The following is an 18,786-nucleotide window of genomic DNA, read 5'->3' on the forward strand; positions in this document are numbered from 1 at the left end:
TGGAATTCACATTGAGTTGTTGGATTTTTATTATGTTTTACTGAGAGCTCAACATATGCATATAGCTTAGGACTATATGGGAATGTACAGATTTAGAGCAATTTTATTGCTACAGGAGGCCCTTTTTAGCATTGCTCTAAAGGACTAAAAGGCAGGATGGCACATCTTTGGATAGGAACATTAATTAGCAGCACTGGACATTTCACATTACTGAATACAAATCCGGGTGCTTACCCGAAAGACAAAGCTCATCATGGTGAAGGCAACAATATCAGCTTTTTGAGGAGTAATAAACATAACCTACATGGGCATTTGGTAAGTATGATAACATTAATCTAGCCAATGGTATAGAATTAAAATAGTGAAAAAGGAAAATATACATATATAGAAAAGCTTATTAGACTAAAAAACAGAACATTCACTTATACAAATTAGAAACTTAAGTGACTGAACACTAAGAAAACAATGAGGATTTGACACAAGGCAAAATTTTTAATAATGCTCCTTTACTAAGACAAAACTGTCTGCAGAATGAGTCCATGTCACAAAAAAAAAGGAAAATAACAAATATATATTTGTCTCATGTTTCTAATTTTTGAACAACCTTGGGGAGATATTTTTACCAAAGTCTGATGATTTCAGAGTACGTAATCTTAGGTTAGCTGTCATCTGCTTCTCCCTCTAGAATGTTTCAGCTTGAAGCCCAATATAGTATTTCAGTTCATTTTGTATCAGGTGTGTTTAAGGTAATGCACAGTTCATTTAGTGGGGTTTCCAAATCAGACATGCCCTTCCCCTCTGGTCATGAGTTTCCATTGACATTTAATGAACACCATTGGGGTGGCCCTGAGACAATGATTTATATGTGTACATTTGTTTCTGTCAGCTTGCGCAGTTTTTGCTTTGTCTTTGTGGTTTTATTGGTTTATTTGTTCATCTTTTTCAATGTTCTTTTGAGTACTATTTTCAGTGTACTGATTTTAGGTAGTGGTGTCCTGTATGTTTTCGTGGGTTTGCCTGCTGTTGTTACATTTGGTATTTTTTTGTAATGAGAGTGTTGCTTTTAGAAATTCCTCAAGGTCTGGAAATATCTTTATTTTTCCTTATATTTTAGAGATAGTTCTGATTGGTAAAAGAGCCTTGGTCAGCAACTTTTTTTTTCTTTCAGGACTTTAAATGTCATTCAATTGTTTCCTTGCCTGCATGATTTCTGCTGAGAAATATGTGCTATTCTCATCTTTTTTCCTTTGTAGGTGATTCCTTTCTCTTAGTTGCTCTCGGGATTCTCCATTTTCATCAAAGTTGCAGAAATTGGCTACAGTTTGTCATAATGGGTTTATTTGGGGGTCTGTTAGCATCGTGGTTACACACTGGGCTGTGATCTGTAAGGTCAGCGGCTTGGAAACACCAGGGCGTCTGAGGAAGAAAGTGGTGCGCTCTACGCCTGTAAAGACTGACAGTCTCGTCTCGGAACGCATGGGGCGTAATGCTCTGTTCTCTGTAGTTCTACCCTGCTCACCACGACTGCACTGAGTTGATGGCAGTGAGGGAGATCCTTCTGGTGGTCCTCCCAACTTCTTCAAAACTTGTTTTCTCCTCTTTTATGTTGTTAAGGTAGTTTTATTTCATGATTTCTTTTACGGTTTTCTTTGTAGATTTTTTGGCTCTTCCTGCTCTGGGAATCCCAATGTTCATCCTCTGGATAATATACCACACACATCTTAAGCAATCTCCAGATACGTTTGTTCCTTTTTGCCAGATGTCGCTGGAGCTGCCCTCTAGCTCACTCACTCAGCTCTCCAGGTCTTTGACCCTGTGATTCTTCTCATTGACCACGTTGTCTAATTCTGTTATCTTATTGTTTCTCTTCTGGAATCCTAACTGATGTAAGAGTTCTATTTTTCTCTCTCATTATTCTCTGCATATTGCCTCCAGACATTGAAAGTTTCCAGACATTGAAAGTACCCAAATATTCTTCTGAGCTGAGTTCTATTTCTGTTAGTTCCAGGGTCTTTTCTTCAGAATATTCTTGTGGATTGGGATTTTGTTCAGTTGTTTGTGACTATTTTTTGTGTTTTATTGTGTGTGTGGGGGGGGGGATGTGGGGGAGCTGCACTGTGATTAACTTCTTGTTTTGCAGCATTGTGGTGTACTTTTTCATGATGAGGGATTACTGAGTCATGTGAGGGTAACTGACTCTATCAGGTAGTGTTAGAAAACAATAATAGATATGTAGAAATCACAAAATGAAAGGAACAAGAAAGGAGAAAAAAGAGGAAAGGGGAAAGAAAAAGAAGATCAGAGATAGGGGGAAAGGATAGTTTCAAAGAAAAAGGGAAAAAAGGGAGTTTGAAAAGGAGTAAAAACATGAAGGGAGTTACTAATTAAAGAAAAAAATGAAAGGAAAGAAAGTATTTTGGGGTGGATTCTTTCCTCAGGATAGGAGCTTTGTAGCTGTCGTTAGCTAGAGCTCGGTGAACCATAGTGAAACGGTCTTGGTACCCAGTGTGCATCTGGGGCAGGCCTGAGTAAGCCCCATGAGCCATGTAGTGCAGACCAGGGACTCCTCGCTAGCACCACGGGCAGAGGCAGACCAAGGCCTGGAACCTGGCATCATGGAGAGTTACAAACCAGCCTCTTTGATGGTGCTGCACAAGCAAAACATAGGCCTAGAACCTGGCATCACGGAAGTTCATTCCTTAGCCTGGTTACTGCCTGGGTTGATCAGAGACCTGAGTTCAGGTGCAATGGAGGTATCTTCTTCAGTAGGATTGCTGTTGTCATGGGACCCAAGGAGTGTGGCTGGCTGGGAGCTGGGGTCAAAGTAGAATGCTGACTGCCTTGCACAAGTTGGATCCCTTCTCCCCTCTCCTTACCCAGCCTATCAACTTTTGGAAAGTAGGGATTTTTATTCACTAAGTTGTTCTGAGAAATTTGAGGTTGTCCTGTCCTTCATTCCTTCCAATGCCTCTGGTTTTGTTGTTGTTTTGTAGGGAAGGTGGTCGTGCATGTTTTCTTGCTCTGGAAGTCCTCAAATAACTTTGAACTCTATAGACAGGAGATTCAGCACACTGAAGGTATGATACATGTCACATAAAAATTACCAAAGAACCAAGAAGCAGAGTTAAAAGAAAACATACTCCCCCAGAGCTGACACAAAGAGAGTCTTGCCCTAGATCTGGTGCCCTGAATTCAGAGTTTAAGCTTCCTGAACAAAACCCCAAACTTTAGCCGTCCAAAACCAAACCAACTCACTGCCATCTAGTCAATTTCACTTCATAAGGACCCTAGAGGGAAGCCTAGAACTGTCCCTGTGAGCAACCAAGACTGGACCTCTTTACAGGAGTAGACAGCCTCATGTTTCTCCCTCAGAGCAGCAGGTGGTTTTGACCTGCTGACCTTGCAGTTAGCAGCCCAATGCATAAGAACATAAATTTGTGTTTGTTAAAGTCAATGACTTGTGGCATTTATGCTACAGCAACACTAAGAACCTCGGGTATGACTCGGGGTCTGAAATAGACCTTAGAGCATTGTAGAGGTTCCGTTAAACCCTGTTTCTCTGAGTATGGAAATGCAGAATTTCAGAATCCACACCAGACAGGCTGAATCAGACTCTAAATTGTAACAAGATCGCCAGATGAATTGTGAGCAAATGAAAGCTTCAGAAGCACTGAGTGTATTTCTCTTGGAAACCTTGCCCACTGTTTAAATAAAAACGTCCAGAAGACACCTGTCTGCATTTCTAGGTACTTTCCAGTCAACTCCAGTTCAGAGTGACCTGATGTGTACCAGAAAGAAGTAATACCCTCTCCTGGGCTAGCCTCACACTTGCTGTACTGGAGGCCCCATCGTCACCATACTGTCATTCCCTCTAGTCACTGGATTTCCTAGTTTATCATCGACCCTCCACCAAACATGAGGTCCTTTTCTAGGAACTGCTCTCTCCTGACAACATGCCCAAACTATAAGAGCCGATCTCACCGTCCTGGCTTCGAAGGAGCATTCTGGCTAGACTCCTTCCAAGACCTATTTATTTGTTCTTTCAGCTGTCTATAGGACATCTATCTATCTATCTATCTATCTATCTATCTATCTATCTATCTATCTATCTATCTATCTACCTATATCTATAATTGGGGGCTTTTACACCTCTTATCACAATCCATGCATTTATCCATTTTGTCAAACACATTTTTCCAAAACATTTTCTTTCTACTTGAGTCCCTCCTTTTCCACCCTCCCTCCCTCACCTTCCTTCCTTCCCCAACGCCCCCCTGATAATTTATAAATTATTCTCTTTTTTTCTTTTGTTTAGGTTTTACAATGACTGCTGTCTCATTTTGCCTGCTTTTCTGCTGTCTTTCCCCCTGGGATGGAGGCCATACATTGATTATTGTGATTGTTCCCCCTTACGCCAACCACCTACCCTTACCCTCCTAGTATTGCTGCTACCCTTATTGGTTCTGAGGGGCTTGTCTGTTCTAGATTCCCTGTTTTGAGCTCTTATCTGTACCAGTATAGATGTTCTGGTCTAGTTAGATTGGTAAAATAGAATTAGGGTTATGGTAGTGGGGGAGGGAAGAGGCACTGAAGAATTAGAGGAAGGTTGTGTGTCTCATTGGTGCTATACTACACCCTGACTGACTCTTCTATTCCTTGTGGCTGTTCTGATAGGGGGGTACATTGATTATTCTTCAGTCTTCCTTATTCAATGTCCAATTTTCACATGCATATGGCAATTGAGAATACCGTAGCTTGGATCAGGCACATCATAGTCCTCAAAGTAACATTCTTGTTTTGCAATTATCTAAAGAGGTCTTATGCAACAGCTTACCTAATGCAATGTGTTGGTGATCTCTGTTGCTTCCATGAACAGACATCCACAGCCCACAAAGCCTACGGGGGATAGAACTATCAGTAAGCCAAAACGCTTGACAATGGAAGATGCTCTTTAGAGATGGAATACCCCCACCCTATCCCCACCCCCACCTCATTTAGCTTATGAAGAGCTAAAGTCAAAACTATTAGAACACTTAGAGAGAGTCTAGTCTTAATTACTCATTTTATAGAAGGACAAACTGAAGGCCTGAGGATTAAAGGTTATTATCCAAGATCAGGAATCAAGGCCAAAGCTTAACCTAAGCTGGCTTGATCTTGATTCCTGATAACTCTATTATTCTGCAAGGAGAAAAACACATGCTATGTGAGGAAGACCTGCGATGGACTTTTCTCTTTCTGGTGTTTGGTAAGCATCTATTATTCTCATCTTGTCTAAACAACTGCTGTTTCACCATCTATTAGTTTGTTACAGTGAGGTGGTGGCTCGGTAGCTCTGATGCTGAAAAGTATGCTACCCATATTTCAAGTACCAGCAAGATCACCCACGATGAATAGGTTTCAGTGATGCTTCCAGACTAAAACAGGTTAGCAGCAAAGGCCTTGTGATCTACTTCTGGAAATTAGCCAGTGAAAATTTTCTTCACACAAAACTGACCAATACCTTGGATGAGGAACACAAGTAGGAAGGCACTCAAAATGTACAGTGACTGCAACACAGTAGCCTTGTGAAATGGCACAAGACCGTGAAGAAGTTTGCTCTGTTGTGCATGGAGTCAGTATGCGCCAGGGCCAAGTTGCTGACAATTAACAACAACATCAACAACGATAATTATCAACTATGCGCCAGGGCCAAGTTGCCACAATTAACAACAACATCAAGGGAGTGTTACCACTCAGTGTTTACTGAGCTCGCCAGGTAGCATATCTCATTGGGTCCACACAACAACTCTATGACATAGCTATTGCCATTACCTGCTCTTAAAGATGAGGGAAGTGAGGCACTGTAAGGTTAAGTTGCCCAACATCATACAGAGAGTAAATGATGGAGCCAGGATTCAAACCATTTTTACCAAGATCAGTAACCTCTGCATTGTTATACCCATAGGTCATTTTCCAGTTCTAATATTTGACCTGTTTGCATTATGTTTCTTTCATGAAAAAGCCAGAGAATTATGATTAATATAGCCCTCCTCAAGAATGTTGTGAGATATAAGGAAAGATACAGGAGACTATATGTGGGAAGAAGTTTCAGTCAGATTGGTTTGGATTTCAAATGTAACAGACCAAGTCTTCTGGTTTCTAGACTACAAAGAATCATAGAAATTAGAATACATGAGTGTCAGAATATGTATCTCATGAAATATTAAAATTGGAGGATGCATGGTGAATCTTGAGTCAACTGCTAGTTTTTTCTTCAAATTCTAACTACCAGTACTTTTTTTGTCTTCATTTTTTACTTCCAATACTTATAGCTAGTATATAGGAGAATAGTTGAAATTTGTTTTTAATCTGTGACCTTGGTATATTTGTTTATTTTTTGTAGGAACTCGTCTTTTGCAGATTCTTTGGGGTTTTATATGTGGAGAATTATGCCATCTGTGAATAAAAATAGCTTTATTTCTTCTTTTCTAATATTTTTGCTTTTTGTTTCTTTTTCCTGTCATATTGCATTAGCTGGGATTCTAGTAAAATTTAGATAGTAGTCTCTCATGAGCAGTGTGATCAATAATTATTTAACACTCTGACATTCTTGAATGCTTGGTTTATTCACTGCAAACACACATCAAACAATCTAACAATCCTAATTTAAACTTAAACTATAATATCATTTTAAACAAGTTTCAGGTATAGGGGCAGCACACTACATTGTTATTTCAGCATCATAGTCCCAATAAGCATTGCCTTCACCGGTGTACTCACTCCGGGTAGAGTTGGAGAGAGCAGGAGTTGATGTTTCCTTGGTTCCTAGCTCTCTGAAAAGTTAATGTCTCGATCCAAGTTTATATCAGCAGTTCATTCTGGTATTATTAGGGTTCTCCAGACTTTCTGGGGTGGCTTCTTCAGATCATCTGTTGGCTCTTGAGAGTGGCTCAATTTTTCAGCAGGGGCTAAATGTCACTTCTTATTTCTTCTCCAAAATGGAGTTTCTTGTAAGGTAGTTCAACATCTTGTAAGGTAGTTTAATGTCTTGCAAGGAAGTTCTATAATGCTCTCATCAGAGTGGCAACAGGGAACTGGGCTTCAAGAATTCTGTGGAACTTTTGTCCTTGTGATTAACAGCCAACACTTAACCAGTAGTGCTACCAGGACTCCGAAGAGAATAAACTTCAGGCAACCAAAATTCAAAAATGAGAGAGGATTTTCAAAAAGCATTAAATAGTTACTTGTATTATTAAATGAGAGTTAAAAAGTAGAGAATACTGTTGTTAATAGCTATTTGGTCAGAAATGGTAAGTAAAGTACAACCCTTATAAAAGGGAGAATGGCCTACCATATGCCAAAGCATTGAACAGTTTTCTGTAGGTCGTAATTACTAGTGATAATATTAGCATTGTTATTCTGAGACTGTAGTATCCTTGATGTAGAATAAAGCTGCTGAATAATATATAGCAAAAAAATTCATAGGTAATTTCACTATCTTTACATTCACCTTCCTATGAACTTTTCAAAGCCTCCCCACCTTCACCCTGTCACCCAAATGTGCCTTGAAGACACTCAGTCTCACCACTTAACAAGAGATTTGACATACATTTTGGAAGATGCTCTTTACAAAATTGAAAAAGTTCCATAAAAGTTTACAGAAAATGATTATATTATTTTTGGTAGATTGTTTCTTAAATCATGAATGGTTATTGGAGTTTGCCATTTGCCTTTTCAGCAGCAATTAATATGATCTTAAGATTTTTCTTCTTTAACAATTTCATGTGACAAATTAATGTTTTTATTGTTGTTGAACCAGTCTTGCATACTTGAAAGAAATCAAGTTTATTTCTGATATATACTTCTCTTTATACATTGTAGGATGTGATGTGCTAATAATTTGTTGAAATTTTCTACATCTGTGTTCATGAGAGACATAGATCAGTAGCTTTCTTTTTGTAATGTCTTTATCTGATTTTTGTATTAAATGAATGCTGGCCTCACAGAATGCAATAAGAAGTGTTTGGTCAGCTTCTATTTTCTGAAAGAGATTATGGATGGTTTGTACAATTTCTTCCTTAAATTCATCAGGAAACCCTCTAAGCTTGGATATTTCTTTTATGGAGAGTTTTAAATTATTAATAGGACTATTCATGCTATCTACTCTTTTTTTGTATATCTGTGTTTTGGTAGTATCTTTCTCCCATCTTACCCAAGTTAACAAATTTGTGGGCATATAATTGTTCTCTAAACCAATCCAAACAACAAACTCACTGTCATTGGTTCAATTCTGACTCATAATGGCCCGGTAGGAAAGAGTAAACTGCCCTTTTGGGTTTCCAAGGCTGTAAATATTCATGAGAGCAGAAAGCCTCCTCTTCTCCCATGGAGTGACTGGTGGATTCAAAATGCTGCCTTGTAACCCACTCTGCCACCAGGGATCCTGAGAATTGTTCAAAGTAGTCTCCACAGTGTTTTTAATGTCCATGGTATCAGCAGTGATGACTCTTCGTTTCTGATACTGGCAACCTGTTACTCCACTTGATCTTAGGCAAAAGGTCGAGAAGCCATGGAAACCCGTTTTATCACTTTTTTTTCCTTTGGTTACTCTGGCTAGTGGTTCATTAATATTGATTCCCTCCCCCCAACCCCCCAAAGAACCAGCTCCTGGCTTTGTTGATTTTCCCAGTTGTTTCCTGTTTTAAATTTAATTATTGTTTCCTTTCTTTTGCTTGGTTTAGGTTTATTTGTCCTTCTTTCTCTAGGAACTGAGGAAAATGCTTCTTGTTCGTAGCTGTTGGTACCTGCTGTCAGACAGCTCCGACCAAAGGTAATCCCTGTACAACAGAAGACAATGTTGCTTGGTGCTGCCCCATTTGCCTGACTGTTTGAGGAATCAAGCCATCGTCATCAATAGGATTTTCATGACTAATTTTTAGAAGCAGATCATGAGGTCTTTCTGCCTGGTTTGTCTTAATCTGGAATCTCTGTTGAAACTGGCGAGAATTGAACTGGGTAACACACATGGAAGTTGTGGATTCTACATTGAGCCACTATTGACTCTGGGCAAATGCTTATATTTTTCATTTCAGGGCTTTCTCCTTGCCTCATATATGCTGCATCCTACTGATTTTTATTAGCTGCATCTTCATTTTGTTCACAATATTTTAAAATTTGTCATGAGAATGGTTAATCCATAGGTTATTAGGAGGTGTGCTGCTTAAGAATATTTGGGACTGAGTTCACTGGTTCTGGAAATGGGTGTGAAGCATTTTGAAGGTGATGCAGTGCTCCCTCTAGGACCCTGGGGAGATGAGGGTGTCAAAGTTAGACCAGCTGGAAAGGCTGAGGCACATCTTCCTTCTCCCTGCACACACACACACACACACACACACACAAGTCCACTATACTAATGCTTTATTTTTTGAATAGGTTATACTTAGGTATGCTGATGAAAAATATGGTACTTAATATGAGGGACTTTATAAACCTCGGGAAAATGGAATTAAGAGATAATAGAACTTTTCCATAACTTTCTTGAAGACCTCTTTAAAACAAAGATGTATTTCTCCTTTATGTTCTATTAATAATGGGTTTTTCAGGACTCTGTTCCATGAAATCATTTTGGGAGCCAGACTGCAAGAAATTCTACCATCCTGGCAGTACACCATCTGGAATACATGGACTTAACAGGCCTATGGCAGAAAACGAGGCAGGAGAAGTGTTGTACACTGGCCTTCCCAGGGTCAACCCAGAACAGTCATCTCACGGATGCCACAGTCTTTTGGCCAGAACAAGTCAGGTGGTATCACTTAACTAAAGAATTCAAGCCTGTTGCTGTTGATTCTATTCTGACGTATGACAAAACCGTATGTTACAGAGTAGGATTGTCCCATGGGATTAGGTGTGTGTGTGTGTGTGTGTGTGTGTGTGTGTGTGTGTGTGTTTGAGATGAATTTGTTTGTCACTAAAGATTCCAGGTCTATTTCAATTTTACTTCTTTTTTTTCTAAGCCAGTCAAACCATTATTTAGGTTTGTGGGATATGAAATCTGGAAGAATTTTTGTTCTGTATTTAAAGAAACATTTTATATATATTACACACACAGAGTCTGTCTCAAGAAATGAAATCAGCAATCATATCCTGTTGAACCCTCCATTTTCCCCCCTTTTATTTAAAACATATATTTCTCCATGGGGTTTTCTTGGCTACAATCTACAGAAGCAGTTTGCTAGTGCTTTCTGCCACGGAGTTGCTGTGTCATCTCAAATCTTTTGCTAATTGCAAACCACTTTACCACCCTGGCTCCTTACCAAACTGTAAGGGACCTAGAAAAGAAGTGTCATAGATGAATGTTTGGTAAACTTTACTGTCTGGACCGCAATGTGAGATTCAGACAATTTCTCTGAATAAATGTTTGCTGCTTAAATAGCCAGTCCCCTTGTGGAGCAGATCAGAGCACGGATTTATTCATTAATTTCCAAGAGAACAAATGAACCATTAGTACTTTATAGTGCTTTATCTATAAAAACAAGCAAATCTGTCTTGGAGAAATCATGGCCATAATGCTCTTTAGAATTGAGAATGCTGAGACTTCTCAAGTACTTTGAACATGAACGAGGTATCATGCATTGTGAAGCAGAGGGCCAGTGGAAAATGTAAAGATCCTTGAGGAGCTGTACTGACTTAGCGGTGACAAACATGAAAGCAATTGGGAGGATGGTGCAGGAGCAGTTGTACACAGGGTTGCCAAGAGTCAAAGCCTAGTCAATAACACCTAGCAACAGCACTGTCTCAGACCATACGTTCATCCCTGGAATGATAGCTCTTGCTTAGCACAGATCAGCTGGAACTAAGCACACACGCATGCCTGCTAGTCATTTTTAAAAACAATTCATCGGCGACATGCAGACAATTAAAGAAGAACAATGTATAAATAACACCATGATGATTTCCGAGATATAAAAGATCTATGAGCAGCGCCAAATCACTTACTTTTCTGCTCAGTTGTGTTGCAGAAGTGGTTTGCTAGCACTTTGTCCCACGGAGTTGCTGTGTCGTCTCAAATCTTCAGGTTACTTGCTGATTGCAAACCACTTTACCACCCTGACTCCTTACCAAACTTTAAGGAACCTGGAAAGGAAGTGTCATAGATGAATGTTTGGTAAACTTTACTGTCTGGACCATAATTTGAGGTTCTAGCGACAATTTCTCTGATTAAATGTTTGCTGCTTAAATAGCCAGTCCCCTTGTGGAGCAGATCAGAGCACGGATTTATTCATTAATATCCAAGAGAACAAATGAACCAATAGTACTTTATAGTGCTTTTTGTCTGCATAAAGTTGTCCATGCAATCTGCTACCCAAGGTCAAGGTCTTCACAGGCCATCAAGGTGAGAAGTCTGGCTTCCCAGGTGGCCTCAGGATCCAGGAAAACTCAGCTTTGCCTTGGAGGAGTGGGGCTCCAAGAAGCAGCACATGCCAACCCTCGAAGGTACAGTGGAGTCTCTCCCACTCTAGGACAGTTGGGTCTATTAAGCTTTTGAATTGAATTTCTCACTGACAGGAAGTGCAAGATATCCCCCCTAGTGGAACCTCTCCAGTAGTTGCTGAGATCTTCCTGTCCTTCTTATCTGGCAGCCTTGCTCCATGCCTTACAAGAATATTCACTGTGCCTAATATACAATAGTATTATACCTTAATATCAGTATTTGGTGTTCAAAATCGACCGTTTTTGCACACCTATACATTTCTATGAGGATTTTAGAATATGATTATCAACTTCCTCAAAATTTTCAGATGCTCTTTTAAAAAAAATTGCATTTAACTTCTAGATTTATTTGGAGGACATCAACATCCCTGTAAGGTTGTCCACTGCATTGTCTACGTATACAATCCTGCATGCATTCACTTATACCCTGCATGAGCTGTCTAGTGATGCTGTAACAGAAATACCATAAACATATGAGTTCCACAAACAGAAATTTACTTCACTACAGATTAGGAGATTAGAAATCTGAATTCAGGATGCCTGTTAGAGGGGAAAACTTTCTCGGTGTCAGCTCAGGAAGAAGTTCCTAGTCTCTTTTGAATTCCTGCTCCTGAGCAATCTTCCTGTGTCTTGGCATTTATTCTCTCCCCTAATTTACACTTCTTTGCTTACTTATTTAGCCTCTCTTATATCTTAAAAATATTTATTGAAGATATTCCTGATACTAATCCTCTCTCCTTAACATAACAAAGACAGCCCATTCCAACTGAGATTATAACCACAGCTATAGAGGCTAAGCTATAGAACACATATCTTTCTTTTTATTGAGGGGGGAAGTCAATGCAATCCACAACACTGTTTTCTTCATTAAAAATGTGCAAAACTGGCTGACCCCACTGTGAGAAATGATGCCCCTCAGTGACTAACGGCGATACAGGGGACAGCACCAGAGACACAGTGTGGGAATTGCAACTGACCTGATCCCACCACACCGAGGCAAATCACTGGGGGAGTGCAGCGGAACAGCAAGGGAATGGAGTGGCAAGGTCCCCAGGGAATGCTGAAAGTGGACTTTGGGGCCAGGGCGTGGTGCCCCAACAGACTGGACTGGAAAACGCTCCTAAGGGCCAGCAAACGATTCTTGAACTAACTACAAGGTTTTCTTTTGTGAAGTGTTTTGTTTTGTTCATTGTCAGTGGTTTGTTTTTGTTGTTTTGTTGTCTGGTTGTATACTGTTGCTTTGTTTTCCTCTGTCTTGTTTTCGTGCATGTTAGTGTCTCCACAGGTCTGTCTGAATAGGACAGGCTGGATGAACTATCTGGAGGAAAAACAACGGGACCGACAGTTCCTGGGGGACTTGGGATGGGGGAGGGGTGGGGGTAAGGAAGTGGTGTTAATAAACACAGGGACAAGGGAACAACATGGGAGCCAAAATGGTAGTGAGGGGGGAGTGGCAGGCCTGGTGGGGAATGATCAAGGGTAAGGTTGCATAGAGAAGAGATATAGCTGTAGCCCAGATGGGGATGGAGCATGGTAGTGGGGCAGGAGGAAAGTCAAGGGAGATGGAGGAAGGAGCTGGGAGTCAAGGGGCATTCATGGAGGTCTAGACAAAGACATGTACATGCAAATATATATATGAGGATTCGGAAATAGATCTATGTGTCTATTTTTATAGGTTTAGTGTTAAAGTGGAGGAAGGACCTTGGGCCTCTACTCAAGCACTCCCTCAATGCACGAATACTTTCTTTTATTAAATTTGCACTCTATGATGCTCACTCTCCCGAAACAACTGCTGAAGCCAAAGTGGGTGAACAAGGAAATGTGATGAAGAAAGCTGATGGTGCCCGGCTATCAAAAGACATAGTGACTGGGGTCTTAAAGTCTTGAAGATAAACAAGCGGCCATCTAGCTCACAAGCAACAAAGCCCACATGGAAGAAGCACACCAGCCGGTGCGATCACAAGGTGCCAAAGGGACCAGGCATAAGGCATCATGCAAAAAAAAAAAAGAATATATATAATGTGTGTGTGTGTGTATACAATAGTGAATGAAGGGGGAAGTGCAGAGTGGAGACCCGAGAGCCAAGTGTCGACCACTGGAGATCCCCTAACAGAGGGGTTCAGGAGAGGAGATGGGTCAGTCAGGGTGCGAGGTAGTACCGATGAAGAACACAGCTTTCCCCCAGATCCTGGATGCTTCCTCCCCCCAACTACCATGATCCGAAATCTACTTTGCAGCACTGGATAGGGCAGAGATTGTATACTGGTGCATATGGGAGCTGGAGGCACAGGGAATCCAGGGTGGACGATACCTTCAGGACCAGGGGTGTGAGGGGCTATGCTGGGAGAGTGGAGGGTGAGTGGGTTGGAAAGGGGGAACTGACTAAAAGGATCCACATGTGACCTCCTCCCTGGGAGAGGGGCGGCAGAGAAGCGGGGGAAGGGAGACTCCGGATAGGGCAAGATATGACAAAATATCAATTTGTGGATTATCAAGGGCTCATGAGGGAGGGGGGAGCGGGGAGGGAGGGAAAAAAAGAGGACCTGATGCAGAGGGCTTAAGTGGAGAGCAAATGCTTTGAGAGTGATTAGGGCAAAGAATGTATGGATGTGCTTTATACAATTGATGTATGTACATGCATGGATTGTGATAAGAGTTGTATGAGCCCCTAATAAAATGTTTAAAAATAAATAAATAAAATGTGTAAAACGTTGAGGCCATATTTTAGATAATGTATAATTTTATGGTTAGTGTAAAGGTATATTTCCTATCTTATTTTTTAATGATTATTGCTGATCATTATAAAATAATATTATATATTTTATAAATATGAATATATAGATTATTTTTCAAAGTATGTATAAGAAGCCTATGAAAATTATATCTACTGGGGAAGGGGATTTGAGGATCTGGTACACAATGGATATCTGCTCCGAAAGGCATACATTTTAAGAACTATTTGGACTACTTTCACAGAAAAAAATTTAAATGTAAATCAATTGTATATATAGATCAATATAACGTGTATATGTGAATGCATATATACCTATATGTGCATATACATACAAACACATATAAGGAGACCTGAAGGCACTGTGGCTTATTTAGATATTGGGTTGATAACTGCAAGGTCAGTAATTATAACTCACCAGGAGCAATTTGGGATAAATATAAGGCCATCTTATTCTATAATGATTTACAATCTCAAAAACCCTATCCAGAGTCTCTATGAGTAAGAATCTACTTATAAATATACAAGTGTATATACAGAAAGATACAGAATAAAGGACTATAATACAAGCATATGATGTGTGTACTCTATTGTCTCTTACCACTTGGTGCAAAATGCTCTGTTAGCTACATTGAAAATATACCAGTGATCAATAGCTACAATATTTCTTGAAATCAGAAAACCCAATATCCCCTCCATACGTCCCATACACAGCCCACATGTTTAATAAAACGCTACCAAAAGAAAAGGAGTTCTTACAAAGCAGTTTTATTTTTACTTAATACTATTTTCTTCAGTTTTTTTACTTTAGTTCTATTTTAATATTTTTATCATTTTTTTCTAGTTATCTCCCACTTCATCTTCCAGTAATCTCCTATAGTACAAGCCCACAGATCTGAGAATATGCATTCCATCCAGGCAAAAACGGACGGGCCTTTAGATTCCAGCCACCTAGATAAGGGCTTTTTGTTTAATACTCTTGGGTTCACAGACAAGTCCATGTTTATGTTGCCATAGCAACAGAACTTCAGCACCCACAGCCAAGCCACACCCAAATCTTTTGTCTCCTTTGTTCTTTCTGTTCCCTGCACACTCACACATTAACTTTTTGTACTCTATCTCCTTTTTCCTCATGAAATATATTTACATGAAGCATTAATTCTAATTACCCCCTTTAAAGTACATTTCTGTAAATATATTGGCCTATTCAGACAGCCACTTATTATTGCAATCATTACTTTAATTTTATTCTGTCATCTTCCTTGATACTTTACTCACTTATACATCTCTCTCCACTTTTCTCCATTTCACCACTGTATTTTTTCCATAAAACATATGGATTAAAAAAAGAAAAAGCAAACCAAGAATCCTGTATACCTGTCCCACATCAATAGCCAGAACCAACTCCCTCTAAATAATCCAGTTGCTGACACACAAATGAAATTTGCACAATGATGCTGAGGAAACAGCAGTCAACTACAGGAAACCCAAAATAATCAAGAAAAACAAGCACAAATGACTTCAAATCACTGCGGCCAGTAAAGCAGGAATTACCAAAAACAGAATTCACAAGAATGATACTTAGGTCCTTTCAAGAGATGAGGGTAACACCAATGAGAAAAATGGATGAAATTGAATATATATAAAATCCACAAACCAAAATGAACCCAGAAGAGAAACAATGAGCTAACAGAAATTGTCAATGGAGTGAAAGCCCCGAGGAAAAGAATTGAATAAAATGAAAATCAAATCAGTGAGCTTCAAGACAATCATTCTGATGACAATTGACAAAACAATCAATAGCAACACACAAAAAGAATCTGAATAAAGCCTGAGAATTGTATGGGAAACCATCACTACAACTAACCTATGTCTCATCAGGATCCTGAAGAAAATAATGCAATAAATCATGGAAGAAAATATTAACAATATCACAAAGGTGGAAAATACAACTATTAAAGAAGCCCAAAGAGGTTCAAATAGGATATAGCCTAGAAGAAAAGCATCAAAGCATATCATAGTCCACCTCTCTGATTTCAAGGGAAATCAGACACTCTTGAGGACAGTTAGAGGGGACAAAAGGAGGAACAGTCATCTACAAAGGAAAATCAATAAGGATATGCTTGGAATTCTCAACAGAAACTGAAATGCAAGGAAATGAGGAGTGACATATATAAAATTCAGAAAGAAAGAAAAAAGTCAACCTAAAATCATATATCCAGCAAAATTATCCCTCAAATATGAGGGAGAAATAAAGGGTTTACAAAGAAAGAATAAAGGATTCATAACATCAAGACCAGTATTACAAAAAGTATTAACCAAATTCCTATGGACAGTGACTCAATAACTACACCAGCCAAACCTGCGAGCACCACGTAGCACAAAACCAACCAGAAACCAATACAATGAAAGCAGCATTCCAAACAATAGAGAAATGGGTAAGAACAAAGTGGGAGGGGAAAGAAATCAAACACAAAGACAGCAAAATGAAAGCAACAAACTTGTATCTATCAATAAGGACACTGAATGTCAATGGATTAAATAATCCAATCAAAAGGCAGAGAGTAGACTACTGGATTGGGAAAAAGACCCTTCTGTATTTTACCATAAATTCAAAGAAAAAAGTAGAGTAAATAAATGAAAGGATGGAGAAAAATCTACCAAGCCAATGGAAACTATAAAAAAGCAGGTTGGCAATATTAATCTCTGATAAACTTCAAAGTGAATAACATAATGAGAGACAATAATGGACATTACATATTGATTAGAGGAACAAAGCACCAGAAGCATATAACCATAATAAATATATACATATCCAATGAAAGACCCTTGAAATACATCAATCCAATGTTCAGAGTTGAAAATAGAAGTAAATAACTTGAGGATAATTGTAGGAAGCTTGAACACACCACTCTCAAGGAAACAGATAATCAAAAAAAGAAAATAAAGAAACAGAACAGTTAAACAACATATTCAACCAGTTCTATATTCTAGAATATGAACATGCATAGAACTCCACCCAATAACATTCTTCTCTGGCCCACATAATGCTTATTTATGTAGTAGATAGATTTTAGGTCAGCAGGAATTTGTATGAAAGTTTAGATGTGGAAGGCAACTTGTCAATCATATTACAGCCTGATGGTGCCTCCTTGGGGATGTAGCCTTCTAATAAGAGGAACACTGGCAATGTAGCCCTCTCTCTCTTTGGTCCTTTGTCTTCCTGTTTGCATGGACTCTACCTCCCCTCAGAACAGTCAGCGCCCTGCCATGTTTCTACCAACTTTGTATCCACATGACTCTATAACTTCCTGTGTTCTTCCTGCATCCTGCTTCACCTTTCTTTATAATTGGCCTGCAGCTATGTGAGTCTAAAGAGAGCTCCAGCTAGGATTGGGTGCATGGATTTAAGCTGGACTGAGCTAGGATGCTTTCTTGATATAAAATTACTTCTGTATATAAATCTCTTTCATATACATGCATGTTATTTCATGTACATATATATGAAAGACAAAGACACTCATAAACACATATGAGTGCCACTGGATTTCTTTCTCTAGACAACCTAGTCTAATATACTTTAGAATAGATCACATGTTATGCCATATATCAAGGGTCAACAAATTTTAGAACATTGAGATCCTATAATTCATTTTCTCATATCATGATTCTATAAAATGGCAAATCAACAATAGAAAATATAAGAATATAAAAAAGAACACATGGAGACTAAATGACACTACTGAAAAATGATTACGTAATCGATCAAATAAGGGATAAAATTAAGAAATCCCTTTAAACAAATGAGAAAATTTTGAAACCTTTTGGATACAGAGGAGGAGGAAAGGAGATTTAGAAGAAGAACAACAAAAAACAACAAGAACAAGAAGAAAAAGTAATAAAATCATCAAGACAAGATGTTGGCTGTTTTAAAAGATTCACAAAACTGAAAAACTAGTGACAAATCTAACAAAGAAGAAAAACAGAGGAAAGGAAAATATCTAGATTTAGAGATAAAAATATTGACCTTACAACAGAACCAAATGAAAAAGAGTGTATTCCCGCAAATTTGATAACCTTCACCCCCCCACCCCCACACACCCCCACTCCACCTCCGGTTCCCTCCAAGGAACAGTCCTTTCAACCGCAAGAGTCTCACGGCGCTTATTTCATTACAAACTGGGCAAGTACTCAGCCGGCTTGAGTAGGGACCATGCACAAACTCTGCACAGTCATTAAGATCTAAGGTCGAGAATGAAAGGTAAGGTGTCTGGCATGGCATGACTAGGAGAATGCCATTTTAAAGGCATTTAGGAGCAGGGGACACTCAGTGATGACTGTTGAGGAACGAAGGACGCACAGCCAAGCCACTGCATGGAGGATGTCATCAAGGTCCAGGGGAGGAGGAGGCTTGGGCATTCCTAGACCAAGTTGTTGGAAAGATAATAGTAGATCCACAGCCTAAAACTGTGGATAAGAAAATGGAACTTGATAACTTAGGAAGGCCTTTAGCTCTTATTACAAGCCATTACAGGTGCAGTGAGAAAAATAAGGCATTCTTGCTTCAGTAGATTACCTATATCCTA

Source organism: Tenrec ecaudatus, chromosome 12 (assembly GCF_050624435.1).
Source record: "Tenrec ecaudatus isolate mTenEca1 chromosome 12, mTenEca1.hap1, whole genome shotgun sequence".
Lineage (NCBI taxonomy): Eukaryota > Metazoa > Chordata > Mammalia > Afrosoricida > Tenrecidae > Tenrec > Tenrec ecaudatus.